At 41.1% G+C, this 20433-nt stretch overlaps 1 protein-coding gene across 2 annotated transcripts in view; it reads left to right on the top strand.

Annotated features, from left to right (window-relative positions):
- ADAMTS12 (ADAM metallopeptidase with thrombospondin type 1 motif 12) overlaps positions 1-20433 on the top strand; it is a 639247-nt gene that overhangs the window by 284961 nt on the left and 333853 nt on the right. The gene's annotated exons all lie outside the window — the stretch shown is intronic.

Raw genomic sequence — 20433 nt, 5'->3', positions numbered from 1 at the left:
GATCCACTTAAAACCATCTGAGGATATGTCTTTTAATATGTAAATTCAACCTTCAACTTTAGTATTCAGAAATTATGTTTTATATTGTTTGGAAGCTTCATTTACCAGATTTTCAGTATAGGACATAGTAGAATTTAAGTTACTGCAGTCATTTACTTCCTCCCTGCTGATATAAGCTGAAAAAAACAGATAGGTAAAGAGATAGAAAGTAGAGAGAGAGATCTTAAAGGAGTTGTCCACTACTTTCACCTTGATGCCCAATCTATAGGATAGGGTATCAATGTATGATCGGCTGGGGTCCCGCACCCGGCACCCCCGCTGATCCGCTGTTATTGGTGTCGGCGGCAGCGGCTGCCAGCCGGAAGTGCTTACCTGCGGTGCTTGGCCATCCATCTGTAGTGGCCGCCGGGGGGGTACTACACATCCGCCTCCCATTTTGTTGAATAGGAGGCGGATGTGTAGTAACAAGCACCGGCCACTACAACTTGATGTCAAAGCACCAGAGGTAAGCACTTCTGGCTGCCGGCACAGATAACAGCTGATCGGCGGGGGTGCCGGGTGCGAGACCCTGGCCGATCATACATTGATACCCTATCCTATAGATTGGGCATCAAGGTGAAAGTAGTGGACAACTCCTTTAAACTTCTTAAGTATCTTACCCTAACAGGGAATTATAAGCTATCCGTGTGTATGTAAAGGACAGTTACTAACCAAACAAAAGTCCTGTGATTACGGCAGCATCAGCAGTGATTTAAGCAATGTTCAAAGTATACTATAAGGAGAAGGAAGAGAGGAAATATAATATTGGCTATCAAGCTTGTAGAGACAATGGCCGGTGACTGGATTGCAGTGGCACTCTATATCACGAGAGTCGGTAAAGTAATTTCCAAAAGTTCTTTATATGAGGGTCTTGGAGCAACAGGGAATCTGTCAGCAGGATTTCACCCCCCAAACTATTTATATGCATATGTTGCTCTTTCAAAGACAAATCCAGCAATTCTATTATATGGCCAGTCTTTTACTCAATTACTGAGGCACCAGCGTATGAATGGATATGCAAATGAGGCTGAAGTGCTTTCATTGCATGGTAGCACTTTCCAATCCTCCGGCTTTATTAACTGCCCAGTGCTGCCTCCCTCAACTTTTTACTGACTGTTCCTTTTCTGTGTAACTTCAAGTGTCAGGCAAGCAGAAGGAGGCGATGCTGGGTGAGGAATAGAACCGGAGTGACACAGGCTTGGGAAGAGCTTTCTCATACCGAAAGCACTTCAGCCTCATTTGTATATCAATTCCAAAGCTTATTTCTCAGTCATTAAGGAACGGACTGGCCATGTAAAGGTATTGCTGAAATTGTCTTTCAAATAGCTGCATGAGCATATGAATAGTCTGTGGGGGTGAAATCCTACCGACACATTCCCTTTAAAGCTTTCTGCCTATTGCTGGCAAATATGTGAATATCATTCCGAAAAGACTTGATGTACTGAGCAGATACTTCACTGATTTTATTTGGTACTTTATTATATTTTTAATTTTTAGATATAATACCAAGCAGTAGCAGTGGATATCTGATATTTACAGAGGTCTTATCACAAGTGAAGTCTCACCTCTATGCCTCCAATTACTCGGAATATGCTTCATCATCACCGCTGGTTACTTTTTTTTGTCTTGATGTTTTTCCTCCTTCCACAATTTTTGTGACCTTCTCCAGGGAATTGAAGTGCTTTAGGCTTTTGGAAATAACCAGACCGTAGTGGAGGAACGAGGATTGATTATCTTGTAAGGTGCCCACCTCTACGGCTCACCCTTCATTTCCCGCAGTTCTTTTCGCTCGATTGTAGGTCTGTAGTTTGTGTGATTATTTTTCACATGAAGAAGCAGAAGATTGTCAGGTTGTTTCGGAGTTGAAGTATCTTCCGTGTCACCGTGTCGTGTTTACAGTCAGAAGGGAGCTGGTTGGTTTCTTGATCCATTTTCCCAAATGACTTTGTGCAGATTACGGAATGATGAGGATGAAGGGCAGGGAGGATTTTTTTTGAAGAGTGAAAGTACTCAGAGAAGAGACAATGAGAGAAGATCAGCAAAAGAAAAGGACCCTTTCTGCAATCCTCTTGCCATTGGGGGCAAACTAATGCCATGTTTGATTTTTCACATTTTTGTTTTATAATTTCAAGGGCAAAATTTTACTTTTTATTCTTCACGACCATACAGCATTTTAGGATTTTTTATATCTCATCATTTTGAGATTTTTTTATTTTCACAGGACAAGCTGCAGTTTGCACATGGACCATTTTGGGCACATATATTGTATGCTCACATTTCATTTTATTAGTTTATTTTTAGGAGGAAAAACAAAGAAATGTTGTCATGTTATGTGTTTTTTTGCTAAGTTTTTCACCACTGACTCCTACAAGTGTAGACATTTATGGGGCTAGTTATCATGGTTATGGAGATAAAAAAAATGAGTTTTTTTATTACTCATGTACAGTATGCCAGTTGATATGACTGATATGTCCTAACAGACTTTTACAAGAGACAGTGTCACAGGTTTACCACGACAAAGAGGGGCCAGAAAACCGCAGCGTCTGATTTCACATACTCCCGGACTGATTAGAAGCACTTCACCTTCATATTAGACAATACAGGTTTCTGCTAGAAGTGCAGGGGTTAATCTGTTCAGTTGAGAGCTTCTGAAGCTTTCCTGCTTTGATGGTCTCAGCTGTTCAGTGTTGTCCACTCCCCCCTACTATATATACTATATACTAGCCTCTGGCAATCTGGGGTTGCCAGTTTTAGTTCATACTGCCTGGTTCTGGAGTAGGAGGTGTTGGTTATTTGAGGAGGCGTTTGGGGTGTTGCTATAAAGACTGTTGTTTGGTAATTTGTCTGTGTGCATTTCCTCATCATCTCCTATTTGGTTTTTCCTTCCCTTTACTCCCTGGTGTTCCACTCTGTTGTTTGTGAGTGCATATTTGTATGATTGATATTTTCATTTATCCCTGTACGTCTTCCCTCTTTAGTCTGGTTTGTGTATTCTTAGATGCTACTACTTCCCACTTCCCTGGTGGGGGAGAGGACAGGTAAGGGCTGATTTAGGAGCTCAGCAAGGCACGTGGCCCCAGCGTCTTCACCTTCAGAAGTAATCTGGGGAGAAGGGATAGCTTGGGCACCCCTAGCTTTAGGCATAGGAAAAGAGCCCCTAGCTCCGGGATATCCTACTACAGTGCCATGACAGACAGCCCTTTATATGATCCCAAGTAGTCTACATAGTGATAACGACCCAATGGTCTGACCATGACAGCCTCTTATAATAGATGATGCCACAGTTGACCACTGCTCGTCCAACTTCTGAAAACCTTGGCGATCAGCTGACATCATCAAGTCAACTATATATCTGCCTTTCGACTGAGAAACTTCTGGATGGCAAACTTGCAAAGTCTGTATATTCTGTATATATATATATATATATTTTTTTTTTACATGGCAACCATTCAAGTGAACGCCCATCCAAGTAATAGAAACACAGGCCATGTCTGGCAAAGTGGGAGTGAAGGCTCATAGTGGAGGGTCTAGAGTGGGTCCACTAATACAGTGTATGGACAGAGGCTGTACCGTTATTTGGATTACTATGAAATTAGCCAAAGGTCTCATTCAGACGTCTCTGAATCACATCCGTATTCCCTCTCTGATTTTCTGGCTAGAACACATACTCATTACCATAGGCTTATTATAATGAGGGCAATCTGGGCTACTGCCTGGGGCTCCAGGGGGCCCGGGGCTCTGGGGGGTCCATGGCCAGATTGCCCTCATTATAATATATGTGGCACCGCGGCACATACCGGCAGTCAGAGGCGGGGGGCCCCCGAACCGCTCCCCCAGCAGCGGCGCACGGCCGCTACTTCTTCTTCGGCCGGGCCAGCACTGCACCTGTTAACTTCCCTGTGTGCTGGCCCGGCCGCGTCACAGCTAGGAGACACGGTCCTATGCGCGGCCATGTCTGCTAGTGTGACGTCACGCAGTGCGCGCCCGCCCTGCACTGCTGCACCAGAGAGGAACTGGAGGACTGGAGCCGGGGGATGGTGAGTGTGTGTGTGTGTGTGTGTGTGAGTGACTTAGTGAGTGTGTTTGTGTGTGTGCAGGCAGATATCATTGTGTGATGTCTGTTTATATGTATTTTTGTGTTTCAAATGTGTTTATGCGTGTATGTATATGTCTGTATATGTTTGTATGTGTGTGCGTGACTGCGTGCGGCCTCCCGCTGTGTATAGATGGCGCCATGCGGCCTCCTGCTGTGTATAGATGGCTACGTGCGGCCTCCCGCTGTGTATAGATGGCTACGTGCTGCCTCCCGCTGTGTATAGATGGCTACGTGCGGCCCCCTGCTGTGTATAGATGGCTACGTGCGGCCCCTGCTGTGTATAGATGGCTACGTGCGGCCTCCCGCCGTATATAGATGGGTACGTGTGCTCAATATTAAGCCATACAATTAATGTAAGGCTATGTGCCCACGATGCAGAAATGCTCCGGATTTTTTTTGAGCGTTTCTGCATCTCCTTGGCAGAAAAAACGCATGCGGATTGTACATGCGGATTGTACATGCGTTTTTCCTGCCAGGGACATGCTGATGTGAAGCGTTCTTCACATGCATTTCCGCATGCGGGTTGACAAGCGTTTTCCAAGTGATTTTAGCATCACTTGGAAAGTGCTTGACAACTTGGTCACACTATATAAATCCATGCAACCGGCATGGATTTATATAGTGTGACCGTAAAAGAATGGTAAAAAATAAATATATACTTACCTTCTGATGGCCTGCCGACGTCAGCGGTCGCGTGACCCGTCACATGACTAAATGACGTCACGGCAGGTCCTTTTCAGACCATCGTGAGCTGCCGGCAAGCCAGGACGCATCGGATAAAGACACGGGGGTACAAAACGGACACGCCGACCAAACACTGATGAAAATCGGTTCCGAAACACTGATCAAGCTGGGACCATTTTTTAGCATACAAAAAGAATCACAGACATCTGAATGAGGCCTTAAAGTATGTCGTAAGGGAATTAACGTTATTTGCAGTACGGCACATACAGTGCTGGCCAAAAGTATTGGCACCCCTGCAATTCTGTCAGATAATACTCAGTTTCTTCCTGAAAATGATTGCAATCACAAATTCTTTGGTATTATTATCTTCATTTAATTTGTCTTCAATGAAAAAACACAAAAATAATTGTCCTAAAGCCAAATTGGATATAATTCCACAACAAACCTAAAAAAGGGGGTGGACAAAAGTATTGGCACTGTTTGAAAAATCATGTGATGCTTCTCTAATTCGTGTAATTAACAGCACCTGTAACTTACCTGTGGCACCTAACAGGTGTTGGCAATAACTAAATCACACTTGCAGCCAGTTAACATGGATTAAAGTTGACTCAACCTCTGTCCTGTGTCCTTGTGTGTACCACATTGAGCATGGAGAAAAGAAAGAAGACCAAAGAACTGTCTGAGGACTTGAGAAACCAAATTGTGAGGAAGCATGAGCAATCTCAAGGCTACAAGTCCATCTCCAAAGACCTGAATGTTCCTGTGTCTTCCGTGCGCAGTGTCATCAAGAAGTTTAAAGCCCATGGCACTGTGGCTAACCTCCCTAGATGTGGACGGAAAAGAAAAATTGACGAGAGATTTCAACGCAAGATTGTGCGGATGGTGGATAAAGAACCTCGACTAACATCCAAACAAATTCAAGCTGCCCTGCAGTCCGAGGGTACAACAGTGTCAACCCGTACTATCCGTCAGTGTCTGAATGAAAAGGGACTGTATGGTAGGATACCCAGGAAGACCCCACTTCTTACCCCGAGACATAAAAAAGCCAGGCTGGAGTTTGCCAAAACTTACCTGAGAAAGCCTAAAACGTTTTGGAAGAATGTTCTCTGGTCAGATGAGACAAAAGTAGAGCTTTTTGGGAAAAAGCATCAACATAGAGTGTACAGGAAAAAAAAAGAGTCATTCAAAGAAAAGATCACGGTTCCTACAGTCAAACATGGCGGAGGTTCCCTGATGTTTTGGGGTTGCTTTGCTGCCTCTGGCACTGGACTGCTTGACCGTGTGCATGGCATTATGAAGTCTGAAGACTACCAACAAATTTTGCAGCATAATGTATGGCCCAGTGTGAGAAAGCTGGGTCTCCCTCAGAGGTCATGGGTCTTCCAGCAGGACAATGACCCAAAACACACTTCCAAAAGCACTATAAAATGGTTTGAGAGAAAGCACTGGAGACTTCTAAGGTGGCCAGCAATGAGTCCAGACCTGAATCGCATAGAACACCTGTGGAGAGATCTCAATATGGCAGTTTGGAGAAGGCACCCTTCAAATATCAGGGACCTGGAGCAGTTTGCCAAAGAAGAATGGTCTACAATTCCAACAGAGCATTGTAAGAAACTCATTGATGGTTACCGGAAGCGGTTGTTCGCAGTTATTTTAGCTAAAGGTTGTGCAACCAAGTATTAGGCTGAGGGTGCCAATACTTTTGTCTGGCCATTTTTTGGAGTTTTGTGTGAAATGATCAATGATTTGATTTTTGCTTCATTCTCTTTTGTGTTTTTTCATTGAAGACAAATTAAATGAAGATAATAATACCAAAGAATTTGTGATTGCAATCATTTTCAGGAAGAAACTGAGTATTATCTGACAGAATTGCAGGGGTAAAACCTACAAAAGACAAAAATATATCTCATACCCTACCATCATTATATATAAATGTAAAGCAAAGTTGCATAATAAATATAGGGTACTTAGTGAACTATTTTTGATCAAAAAAAGTATACAAGCCGTCCCACCAGCGGCAAGGTGACCCTAAATTGGGACGGTACCTATACTGCCTATATTAAAAACCTTACTGTATATCAAAGTTGAAGTAATGCATATAAAAGGGTAGACAAATAGGACCGGGTCCCAACTCCAGACCACCTAGGCCCGTGGTAAGCTACATATATACTAATCAGCTCAACAAAGGGGATGCCACACCCTTAAATTGCACAGAATGCAAACAAGACAAAAAACCAAGCAATGTGAACTGAGGTCTAAGATGGTAGACATGCAAGAAATAGGAGCATGTTCACACTAGCAAAAAGAAGCAAAACCTACAAAAGACAAAAATATATCTCATACCCTACCATCATTATATATAAATGTAAAGCAAAGTTGCATAATAAATATAGGGTACTTAGTGAACTATTTTTGATCAAAAAAAGTATTCAAGCCGTCCCACCAGCGGCAAGGTGACCCTAAATTGGGACGGTACCTATACTGCCTATATTAAAAACCTTACTGTATATCAAAGTTGAAGTAATTTTTTGTCTTGTTTGCATTCTGTGCAATTTAAGGGTGTGGCATCCCCTTTGTTGAGCTGATTAGTATATATGTAGCTTACCACGGGCCTAGGTGGTCTGGAGTTGGGACCTGGTCCTATTTGTCTACCCTTTTATATGCATTACTTCAACTTTGATATACAGTAAGGTTTTTAATATAGGCAGTATAGGTACCGTCCCAATTTAGGGTCACCTTGCCGCTGGTGGGACGGCTTGTATACTTTTTTTGATCAAAAATAGTTCACTAAGTACCCTATATTTATTATGCAACTTTGCTTTACATTTATATATAATGATGGTAGGGTATGAGATATATTTTTGTCTTTTGTAGGTTTTGCTTCTTTTTGCTAGTGTGAACATGCTCCTATTTCTTGCATGTCTACCATCTTAGACCTCAGTTCACATTGCTTGTTTTTTTGTCTTGTTTGCATTCTGTGCAATTTAAGGGTGTGGCATCCCCTTTGTTGAGCTGATTAGTATATATGTAGCTTACCACGGGCCTAGGTGGTCTGGAGTTGGGACCCGGTCCTATTTGTCTACCCTTTTATATGCATTACTTCAACTTTGATATACAGTAAGGTTTTTAATATAGGCAGTATAGGTACCGTCCCAATTTAGGGTCACCTTGCCGCTGGTGGGACGGCTTGTATACTTTTTTTGATCAAAAATAGTTCACTAAGTACCCTATATTTATTATGCAACTTTGCTTTACATTTATATATAATGATGGTAGGGTATGAGATATATTTTTGTCTTTTGTAGGTTTTGCTTCTTTTTGCTAGTGTGAACATGCTCCTATTTCTTGCATGTCTACCATCTTAGACCTCAGTTCACATTGCTTGGTTTTTTGTCTTGTTTGCATTCTGTGCAATTTAAGGGTGTGGCATCCCCTTTGTTGAGCTGATTAGTATATATGTAGCTTACCACGGGCCTAGGTGGTCTGGAGTTGGGACCCGGTCCTATTTGTCTACCCATTTATATGCATTACTTCAACTTTGATATACAGTAAGGTTTTTAATATAGACAGTATAGGTACCGTCCCAATTTAGGGTCACCTTGCCGCTGGTGGGACGGCTTGTATACTTTTTTTGATCAAAAATAGTTCACTAAGTACCCTATATTTATTATGCAACTTTGCTTTACATTTATATATAATGATGGTAGGGTATGAGATATATTTTTGTCTTTTGTAGGTTTTGCTTCTTTTTGCTAGTGTGAACATGCTCCTATTTCTTGCATGTCTACCATCTTAGACCTCAGTTCACATTGCTTGGTTTTTTAGAATTGCAGGGGTGCCAATACTTTTGGCCAGCACTGTATAATGCACTCACACACACAATCTGCTGGTACTGTGGTTTTTTTTACTGCTGAGAGTCCTGATTTATTCATCGGTTGAGGTGCACTTTATGTTTGAGAAATCTTTCATCTCATCTGGTTCAATGACCATGAATCAGTCTCACTCTTCATACCGCAATTTCTTCTGAGCAGTGAGAGATCGGTGAGAGTAAAACTGCTGATTTACGAGATACAATCCGGCAATCACGCACCACCCGTCCAGCGAGAGCAGTTTACCTTATTTGCTTTGCATTCTGCAGGTCTCTTTAGGGTAAAATCCGTGCACGCAACAAATAACACGGAAGTGCTTCACAAATCCAATCAATTCTTATAGGAAAATCAATTTTCAGAAGACAAGGAAAAATATCAACGTGTTCTCAATGGGAAAATGTTGTGTGTGCAGAGTTCCCCATGAAAAAGTGTAGGCTGAGATCTATTTTTTTTTCACAAATATAAACTTTCTACCATTTTTGCAACTTGATTCATTGTATAGAAATTGTAAAGATGTGCAGGTGACATATCTTTGCACAATGTGTTCTTCTTGTAGCTTCTACTTATGGTATGCTGGAGAAAAGATAAAGATTCATTACTTGACTTTCTATTCGAGTGACCATCTGGGATGGACAGAAGTGACCCTTTTGGAACTATCTATATTTATGCATTGATTACTAATAAAATGTGGTCTTTGAGATGAAACTAGAATTGTGAGTGTCCATTAAGTAAAGGCACACAAAGCCTGGTTACTGACAAATCGGTTCTGTACTGACTAAATTGACTTGTCCAAGACATGCGTCAAGGCAAACAACTTTCAGAAGACCTTAAAAGTCATGTTATAGAGATGCAAGAAACTGGAATGGCTACAAAAGCTAAAGACCTGGGAATACGTCCATTCCTAATTTACAAAGTCATGACTGTGTGGCAATTCAGAATGGGTTAAAAAAAAGTGAGTCTTATTTTTCTTTTTTATTATCATGTTTTAAACTCAAATTTCTTAATCTTAAAACTATTTGCATTTTGGCAAATAGAGATGAGTGAACCCAAAGTTAAAAGTTGTTAGAAATTGTGGTTCTGTGCTCCAACCTTGGAATGGATTAAGTCCGATTCTGCGCTACTCCGGTCGCTGGCGCCGCCATTGACCTGACTCTGGAGACTGAGCTACTATGCGTGCAAGGAGACAGTCCCAATTTTATGGAGCGTTGCGTTCTGGAATAGAAGGGTGTGTGAGGACGCGGGATGCCCACTGATTTCATTGCACGAGGAACATGGGATGCTGTTTTCCCCGGTTGCCAGGCAATGCAGGACACTGCTGTGTCTGGCACTAGGCAGAGGTGGAATTGTGTTCATTCTGCTGTGCGAGTTAGCAGGGAGTGGTTGTCTGGGGCTGATTGGGTGGTATTCAACACCTGATCTTTCCTTCAGCATTGGGCGGGCTATTTAACCTGTTCCCTGCTCAGTCCTTTGCTGTTTACTGCAGTTCCTATATGCTGTGGTGGTGAGTGGTGCTAGCATTATTGGTTGTTATCTTTCCAGGGTCTTTCTTAGGGGTTTTCTCCTTCCCCCTTCATTCTTCCCAGGCGTTCCTGCAGAACTTCCCACCTTGTTCTTGACTAGGCACCGGCCACGTCACCAGATGCCAGCTGACCAGCGACAGTGGGCCTGGGAAGGGCTCTGCCAAAGTTCCCCTTCAATTACTTGGAGCTGGGTGAAAAGTTTTCCCGGCCCTCAAGGGCTCGTCTAGCTGGGCAGCTTGCGCCAAGTGCATTTGTGGCTGCACCTTTGCTGGTTTTGTGCCAGTCTTGCTGGGTCTCTTTGCATTAGTGCATTCGTACTGGACAGTTAGCGTCCGGTGCTAAACACCGAACATGGACTTCTCCTGGGAGTCCGTTGCAATGTTCAGAGTTCTTGGGGAAGTCCATTGCAGAGAGAGAGGAAAGAGAGAAATATGTATTTTTCCTGTTCCAAAGTCCAGCTCCCCATTGTTTTTTTGGCTCTGGTACAAGTTCGGGCACAGTGCTGGTACCCAAACTGAACTTTGGAATAAAGTTCAGGTAGGGTACCAGAACCCGAACTTCCACAGGTCCGCTCATCCCTACTGGCAAATCAAAAAATGTTTGTGAAATTCGAGGTGAATTCACGGTTTGCTTCTCTCTACTAGTGGATTGTTGGAGAGTTGCAAGAAAATAGTAAGGCAAACAAAGCCAGGTTGCTGACATATCGGTTCATCTCAAGAAAATTGGCTTGTGTGAGTCATGCCTCGCAGCAAACAAGTTTCAGAAGACTTTAAAGACATGTTATAGGGATGCAAGAAACTGGAATGGCTGCAAAAGCTAAAGACTAAGGAGTACATCAATCCCTGATCTACAAACTCATGGCTGTAGGTCATCTCCTTTCAAGTGGCTGTCCTGTTAATCACTCCAGAATATACGGTAAGTAATTTCAAAGGATCCACTTTTTTTTCCTGGATCTCTCTAACAATTCATCAATCAAATTCACTTTGAATTTTCACCCCCAAAAAATGGATTTGCCAGAATCTATATTTTTTACAACTCAATTTGTGCTTATTCAAAAAGGGTTAAACAAGTGAATACTATCCTAGTTTTATTATCATACATTTTCAACTCTCTTTTTAACTCCAGTTTCTTAGCCCTTTTCGTAATTTGTGCATATCATGTTGCAAAAATATTTGCATTCTGGCAAATCAAATTGTTTATGAAATTCGAGGTGAATTTGCTTATCTCTACTGGTTTATTGTTGGAGAATTGCAAAAAAATAGTAAGTGAACCCTTTGAAATTACTTTTATTTATCTTTTTCACCTTCCTTTATTATGCTGTAGGGTCTGCATTGACCCCAGAGTATAAAAAGACACATTTGACATTCAGGCTTCTTGTACAGTTTTAGGGAGTAGTATTGCCTCTTAGTTACCCAGAGTCCCTGATTGTCCCAATTTTTTGATGAGTACTGTCAAATTCAACAATGTCCTTCATCAAAAACAAAGACGCCACAACCACACATGAGTGGTCCCATTGAATTTGGGGTGGAATTAAAGTCATTCCTGGGTGATACTGGGGACGGCACTTACACATCCTACATTACCAACATCAATTTTGGTAATGCGATCCAGAGAATGTAAATTTCATCATCTTTGTAGACCAAAAGAGAATAACAATTAACACTTTATCGACTTAGATGCAAGGGATTTTTTAAATTATAAAAACAAAAAATTGTCGAAAAAATACTGCTGTATTTTTCTACACTCAACTTTGGAAACTATGAACTTTTCCGTAAACTTCTACATAATTCAGACCTGCAAATAATTTATACCCTCAGATCAAAGCTCATGGTGGGTAACCTCTGAAAAATAACCTGTCAGTGACCTGTGGACAATGGCATGGAGGAAATATCGAGACAGACCGTTGTTTTTTGCTCATAATTTGACAAACTAATGGTGTGCGTACAGTATCTGTTCAATGCCAGAGTAGACGGGGGCTACATAGGGGCTTATGGCCGGCAGTAAATTGCTTGGACTTGTAATTTGATTTGGGTATTATTTCAGAAATATACAAAACTTCTTTATTAGACTTTAAGCATGTAAAAGCTATGATTTTCTAATATATGTTTCCAGCTGTGGCTCAAAATCACTGGAAGTCGCTCAGATTAATTTGTGCACAAGAAATTAAAACTCCAGCATACGGAGAACAAGGGCAAGCTGGCTCTTTCGGATTGTATTCATACAATTTTAAATTACACGTTTTGGGTAATAATAGAGGAGGATGTTGAGCCATTGAAAGCATAAGATTGAAATGACAGTACTATGAATGGAAACTTTAAAAAGAAAATATGCACAAGACTGTAATTTTGGCGTATTGGTCCATTTTTATTTATTTTTCGTATATTTTTATTGAATTTATGATGTCCAATTCCATTTGAGTCACTGGTTGGGCAGTGGGTGAGATAAATGTCAGCATACATCCCATCATGTTCAATCTAATGACATGAAAGAAGACAAAAATCTTGATTTTTTTTTTAGTGTACAGGGGATATTTCTTGGTTATCTTTTTTAGATAAGAAATAGTAAGGAAAATCCAACAGAGGAGGAATGTCAAACATCCAAGGTGGAAATTTCAGAGTTGTCAGGCAAATATGAGCTCTGGAAAATGGTATCATCAATTTTTTAATACACGGTCTCATGTAGGATGCCGAGTAGAGAATATACAGGATTATTCTGACTCCATAGCTATGCTGGGAGTGTGAGGCTCTTGAGATACCATTTCTATGGCTGTCTCTATGTACCAGTACTCACACGAAGAGATTTCATCAGATAGCTTTACTCGACTGCAGAGGCACGTATGAAGATTCCAGAAGAAGGTTTATTTTCAAGCTGAATTTTCATAGTTATGCACAATTACAGTAGGTAAAAAAGACTATTCTGAACCAAAGATGCAAGACATGAGGTTCTTAACATGGCTGACATACTCAGAATGAGGAAGAAGAAGGGAAAGGTAACTGACATCAGAGCTAGGGAGGCAGAGAGGGAGAGAGGGAGGTCAAACTTTTAAAAGGCAACCTTATTGCATAGCAATGCAACAGCAACAATACAATACTGTATGGTTCCCAAGTCATGGAACATGATAAGAATGGTTCTGTAGACAAAACAGATGATTGCCAATCTTTTAGTCACCCATGCATACCGTGCAGGATTGTAGATTTTCATTACTGGTAAAGTAGAAGAGGAGACATGCTCAATTTGCCTGTTTCTTCTAACTCTAGCTGGCGTCTACCATTCATCTGCCTTTTGTAATTGGCTTGTAAGGTTAACTGCAAGGTGGGAAGAAGTTAACTGGTGTTTGGTGTTGGTTCCAACAGCCTCTTTGCTGAGAAGTCAGTAATTTGTTACCAGATCAGAAGTGCTTCACTTGTTCTGGATCTAGGTGTTGGTTCTTCCAGGGTTACTTGATAGGTAAGACTTCGGTTAGGATGCTTCCGCAGTTCAGGTCCCATCTGTGGGTTGTTTCTGTATGTTTGATGGTCTCATGTGATATTGGGTCCAGGTTCTACCCACTTTTTCTTACTGCAAACAGTGACTTTGTGGAACTTGACCTCCTTTTAGTCTCTTGTTGGGGTCAGAGTCTCTTTTAGTGTCCACTTGCTAATTCCTTCTATATCTTTCATACCTCAGCCTTCAATCAGACATGTCAACTCACCCAGTTTAACAAGGAGTTAACCTGTTTTCAGCCTCCTTTACCGGAGCACACTGTGAGATGTACTGTAGGCATCAACTTTTTTTGTGGTGAGTGGGGTGTGGTAGTGCGGACAGGGATAATTGGACTGTGTATTCTTGCACTTAGATTTACTTTTTTCTGGTGCAATCACACATATTTGGCTTCATGGTTTTGGTACTGTTTATATAAAGTAAACTTGGTTCTGTTACTGTATATATGTAGCGATCTTGGTTCTGTTACTGTGTATATACAGTGATCTTGGTTCTGTTACTGTATATATGCAGCGATCTTAGTTCTGTTACTGTACATATATAGTGATCTTGGTTCTGTTACTATATATATACAGTGATCTTGGTTCTGTTACTGTACATATACAGTGATCTTGGTTCTGTTACTGTGTATATACTGTGATCTTGGTTCTGTTACTGTACATATACAGTGATCTTGGTTCTGTAACTGTGTATATACTGTGATCTTGGTTCCGTTACTATACATACATAGTAAAGTTGTTTTTTTTTTATCTGTAATTTATTAAGCTCTTACTATTATAGCACTTGTGGCATCAAGGAATATTATTACAGCGGCCACTCACTCCCAGAAACTGGCTATGCTGCAGTTCCCAAAGGTCAAATCCCATCAATCATACAGTGATTGCATATCCTAGCCACATATGCCATTACTCTATAACATGAGAATACATTTTCAAAGTCTGGAAATCTAACTATCCAGCAACCAATTTCCAGATTATGGGAGGTACATGGATTTTTATTTGTATACCCAGTAAACAGCATGCATAAAAAGTTCATGTCCAGATCCATTAGAACATTTTTTCATCACTTTCTGAAGTTCACCTGGGATTAAAAATGAAGGACTATGAAATAACGTGATAGCTCCTGTCAAAGCCGCTTCTGTTACCCTGTCCGCCATTAATTAGACATTTACCATCCACAGCGAGCTTTGCATTTGGTCGATCTCCCTTTGTTCTCAGAGTTTGTCCTCCAAGCTTCTAAATGATTCCCGGCAGATGAACATATTGATTAAGTGAGATTGCAATATACCATACTACAGGCGGTTTCAGCTAAAAGTCACTTTATTTAAATTGCTAAGAATAATTAAAGCCGTAAAAAGATAGAAATACATGACCCAAATCGTAAAAACCAATTACATAAAAAGTAATAACCTTTATGTTTGCAGATTTTTATGACATGGTCTAGTGAGCAATATCCAGCTGCCATATAGAACAGGCTGCGAGTTACTTGCATGACCCTAGGGTTCATATTTCATAGAAAATCCATTTTTGGTGAGAAGACTACCCCAAGTGTTAACAGATTAGTGCTGGAACCCTCAAGAGGTTGGCTGTGATCTATATCCTAAGTTCACTCAATAGGAAAAATGAAGTATTACTCTTCTTCTCCATCAACTGCCTTCCAGTGTAATGGAGGACCAATGGGCCCGGCCCATCAGAACCCCAGAAAGAGAGATGCTCTTTGTAGCCACTTTCCACTTCGAGTAGCAGATGCTATGGACCCCTTTTATTAATTGAAAATGTTCCAACAGGCTGCATGAAGGGTAATTTTCCCAAGGTAGTAAGTTATGCCCTGTCCATTGGCATACTTACCAACAATGGAATCCCACATTCTTCATCCCTACCTCATTCCACCGAAGAGAGTCCTAGCAATGGCCAAAATCCATTAATACACATCCTACATTGGACGTTAACCCCTTCATGACCTTGCGATTTTCCGATTTTGCTCTTTCATTTTTTCCTCCCTTTCTTCCAAGAGCCATAACTTTTTTATTTTTCTGTCAATATGGCCATATGAGGGCTTGATTTTTTTTATGGGACGAGTTTACTTTTAAATGACACCATTGATTTTACCATATAGTGTACTGGAAAATGGGAAAAAAAATCCAAGTACAGGGAAATTGCAAAAAAAAGTGCAATTCCACGATTGTTTTTTGCCTTTTTTTTATTGGGTAAAACTGACCTGGTAATATGATTTCCCAGGTCAGTATGAGTTTGCAGATACCAAACATGTATAGTTTATTTTATTCAAGTGGTTAAAAAAAAATCTGAAATTTGTAAGAAAAAAAAATTTCACTTATGTCGCCATTTTCCGAGACGTGTGGCGTTTTTATTTTTTAGGATCTGGGGCCTGGTGAGGGCTTATTTTTTGAACCATGAGCTGAGGTTTTTATAGACACCATTTTGAGGTAGAAACGATGTTTTAATCGCCCATTATTGCATTTTATTGCAATGTTGCGGCAACCCAAAAACTTAGTTATGGCTTTTTGATTTTTTTTCTCGTTACACTGTTTACCGATCGTTGATAGATCGGACTTTTCTGAACACAGCGATACCAAATATGTGTATTTTTTTAATTGTTTTATTTTTAATAGGGCAAAAAGGGGGGTGATTTGAACTTTTATGTTTTTTTAATTTTTTTCATATTTTTAAAAACTTTTTTCTTTTTTATGACTGGCTTCTATAGTCCACTTAGGAGACTTGAAACTGCTATTGTCCGATCGCTTGTGCTATACATAGCAGAAATCATGATCTCTTATGCATGTCGGCCACGAGCCGGCGTTCACAGGAGTATTGTAATGACAGGCACGGGGGTCTTCTGCAGAACCCGAATGTCATAACTCATCGGCGCCCCCAATCACGTGACAAGGGCGTGATGGTGCCTATGGGCACGATTTGTGATGTGTTTCTGTTGGTGCGTGTTAAATCCCACTGTCAGCTCTTCTCCACCCACAGCTGTTAAAGGAACATGCAGAATAATTGCATGTAAATCTAGTTGTATTAGCCAAGTGGGCGTTGTCCTCAACTGTTCCTCATGGGTGTTTTCTTGAAGACCACACCCGTGTGGGCTAACAAGACATTATTGACATACAAGGAAGAGGAGGCCATATCTCAGGACCAAAGCGGCACAGTAACAAAAGATTAACAATGCTGGAATCAGGAAAACAGCAGCATGTACTCCAATTTACATATTTATTGTAGGTGATAAATCTTCTATAACCACTGTGCTATGTGTACTATACTATACATTCTACATACTTCAATATTGACATTGGCTATAATACTATCTGACTCTCAGAACTATAGGATGAGCCACCAAAAACAGAACCATGCTGTAAGAAACAATACTTGCATTGGTGATCAGTTATCTGATCATAGTATTGCCGGGAGATCACAATTTTATTGGAGAATACTGAACCCAATTTTCATTTTCCCCCTGGGCCATCATGTATTGTTCTGTGAATTATCACACCCAAATATATGTACTTGTACCTCATTTTCGGGCTAAAGCCCCAAATTCATCAAGACTCATGTCAAGTATCAAAAATAGTTTTGAGTGATCTGGTATAACTACTTTTGATTCATAGAAATTATTGAATCTTTTGAAATGTGAATTCGAAAGATTACACAATTTATTTCTAAAAAATTAATTTGCAGCAAATTATCCCCTTTAAAGCTCTTTAATACAAACACAGCCTTAGTAATTTCAAAGTGACCTCAGCACAGAGACAGATGGTAACCGGGTAGTAACCAGTAGCCCATTAAATTCCTGCTCACTAACAGACTTTTCATGTTTTTTTAAAAATTAAAAAATTGTCCAAAAATTATCCTTCTTCGTCATTTATGCTCAGGAAGGTTCAGTGATGCTCTCCACACTGCTTTATGTCTTTCAAAGGACATTGTTTAAAAAAGGAGGGCACAACCTGACAGTGCTCCGATAATGCCTCTGTTTATTTGACTTTTATTCAACCTCTTTGTTTGTCAGGTCTCTGCTGGATGTCAAAAGGCAGGAACAATAACAGTGATCGAAAGTCTGCATTGCTATCTGTGGGCGGATTTTCTCAGACTACATATCCCAATATTCTTCAGAGTTGTAATGTAATGGTAAATCTCTATGCAGTTATCAGAGATCAGCAAATTGACTTGTAGCAAATCTTATTTCTCATGGATTTTTTAAAAATACCGGGATCTGGGAAATCTGAAATTTTTGGGACTAAGTTCTGATGAATAGAGCGGCAGAAGATCCAAAGATTGGAGGGAAGGAGCAGAGGACCGGGTTTGTAGCAGCAGCCAGACACGTGAATGGAAGGTTAGGACATATAGGTCTAGCGCTGCAGCCAATCAGCGAGTTCAGCAGTTCTACCTGAGTTGGTGGCACAAGCCAATCAAATCTACTTAGCTCACTGATTGGCTGCCGCACTGTCAATTTGACGTCAGCACTGCAGACAATGGGAAGAGCAATGGAGACTCAGTCCTGGACTAGGGGAGGATGAGTAAAGGATAGTTTACTGCATTTGGGGATACCAAAACCGGAACACCCCTGTGAAGAGTCTGGGCCTGATTGGACGGCTCTAAAGTTTGTAAAGACACTCTGTCAACTGGTAACACCCAGTTGTCAATTTTTTCAGAAATCTTCAAGAGGAATAACAAAGGAGAGACACAATGCAAAGTTCTAAGTAAAGCTCCTCCAGAACTGATTATTATTTTTAGACATTTCCAGTTCTTGTGCAAAATGCTACAATTATATGGTGAAGATCTTATTACGTCACATCATTAATAGAAAAGATCCGTTATTCTGCTGCCAGGTGGAGTAAGATCCTGTCTGCTGCTCTTGGTTTCTCTTATTTAGATGATGATTGTGAATTCATTATCCTGTATTATTTTATCTCTTATTTGATGAGAACCTTTGCTCCACACGTTCCATTGCTAGTTGCGTCCATCAATCATGTTTATTCATCGCGTGAGCAGAGGAAGCCGAAGGAGAAAATCAGCTTCCAATTGGCGATGTTTCCCGCAAATCATTACAAGACAAACCATATTGATTAGTCGAGAAGGGAAGTCCTTGGGATATAGCAACGAAACATACTAATGGGTCTATTATCTATTAAGGGCTTGTCTAGAAAAATAAATAAATCAGTAAAGACGCTCAATGGATGAGACGTTTATATTCAGGAAATATGTTTTTTAGGTATTCTTTTAGCAAGCCGTGGTTTGCGCTTAATATATACATTAGTAATAAATAAAATGAGCAAGGTCCAGGGTGGAGTGTGGAGTATGAGAAACAGGCAGCAGATTAAAAATTATATTTTTTATACTCCTAAGCACTCAAGCTGCAACATCAAGAATGAGAAGTCTTGGAGGCGAACGAATAAGTGTGGGTGAGAGGAGGTGGTCTTGGGAGGACCGGAGAATACGTGAGGGAATATATTGGGAGATTAGTTCAGAGATGTACGGAGGAGAGAGGTTATGGATGGCTTTGTAGGTCAGTGTTAGTAGTTTGAACTGGATACGTTGGGCAATTGGGAGCCAGTGAAGGGATTTGCAAAGGGGGATAGCAGAGGAGTAGCGAGGCGAGAGATGAACCAGTTGGGCGGCAGAGTTAAGTACAGACTGGAGGGGTGCGAGAGTGTTAGCAGGGAGGCCACAGAGGAGGATGTTGCAGTAGTTGAGGTGGGAGATGATGAGGGCATGCACAAGCAGTTTAGTAGATTGAGGGTTGAGGAATGGACAGATTCTGGAAATTTTTTTGAGCTGGAGGCGACAGGAGATGGTGAGGGCTTGGATGTGTAGTTTGAAGGACAGAGCAGAGTCGAGGGTTACGCCAAGGCAGCGGATTTCTGGTACAGGGGAAAGAGTGATGTCAGTTATTGTGATAGATAGATCAGATGGGGAAGATATGCAAGATGGGAAAGATTCCTAGGACCCTGGTCCATTCTTATTGATGGTCCGTGTTCACCCCTTCTAATTAGTTAGCCCATCACGACATCATGCGTCACGGTCACACCACAACATCACCACACCGTGCCTACAAATCAAAAGAGGTGCAGGGTATGCCGGCAGGTAGGAGGCTGTTCGCAGAGCTCCTGTCCGGCAGCCACTGAAACAGGGTTCTGCAAATCGATTTGCCCATTTTTACATTAAGAAAACCTGTCATGTGATTCATTCTGCCAAAACCACGAGCTTCCGGATGCAAGAGCAGAGCTCAGCAACCCCATAGAGAAAGAATGGAGCAGCAGCTGGCAATGCACACCACGCTCCATACTAATGGAAATGAGAGTCGCCTGTTCTGGTGATCAATGATGGTCCCAGTGGCTGGATCTGTAAATTATCACCGATCCTGTGGATGGGTAAAAACATCTTTTCACTGGACAAACCTCTTAAAATCTCACAAAGCCAAATACATATCTATGTTTCCTCAAGTATTTCTGCAGCTCACGTGCTCCTCACTTTTTTTTTTGAGCATTTCTGTAGGAACCTTTGCTTTTATGAACATGTCTTGACTAAATTTGGGTGCATTTTGGCATATTATGTCTCTTGTAGTTCCTGGTTGCGGCTCATTGATAAGTCGTCATCGCTTCATGGGAAGGAGGAGGTTTGCGGCAAAGTTGGTGTGGCTTAATATATGCCAATGTGCGGCAAAATTTTGGTAAAAAAATTGGTGTAAAAACAATCCAACCAAGTAGTATAAGGTTAGATAAAAGGATTCAGCA

The sequence above is a fragment of the Phyllobates terribilis genome, unplaced genomic scaffold (assembly GCF_046119375.1).
Source record: "Phyllobates terribilis strain yellow unplaced genomic scaffold, ASM4611937v1 Scaffold_1__5_contigs__length_1240528914, whole genome shotgun sequence".
NCBI lineage: Eukaryota > Metazoa > Chordata > Amphibia > Anura > Dendrobatidae > Phyllobates > Phyllobates terribilis.
The sequence above is the reverse complement of the archived record's forward strand: the minus strand, read 5'-3'. Positions and strand labels throughout refer to the sequence as shown.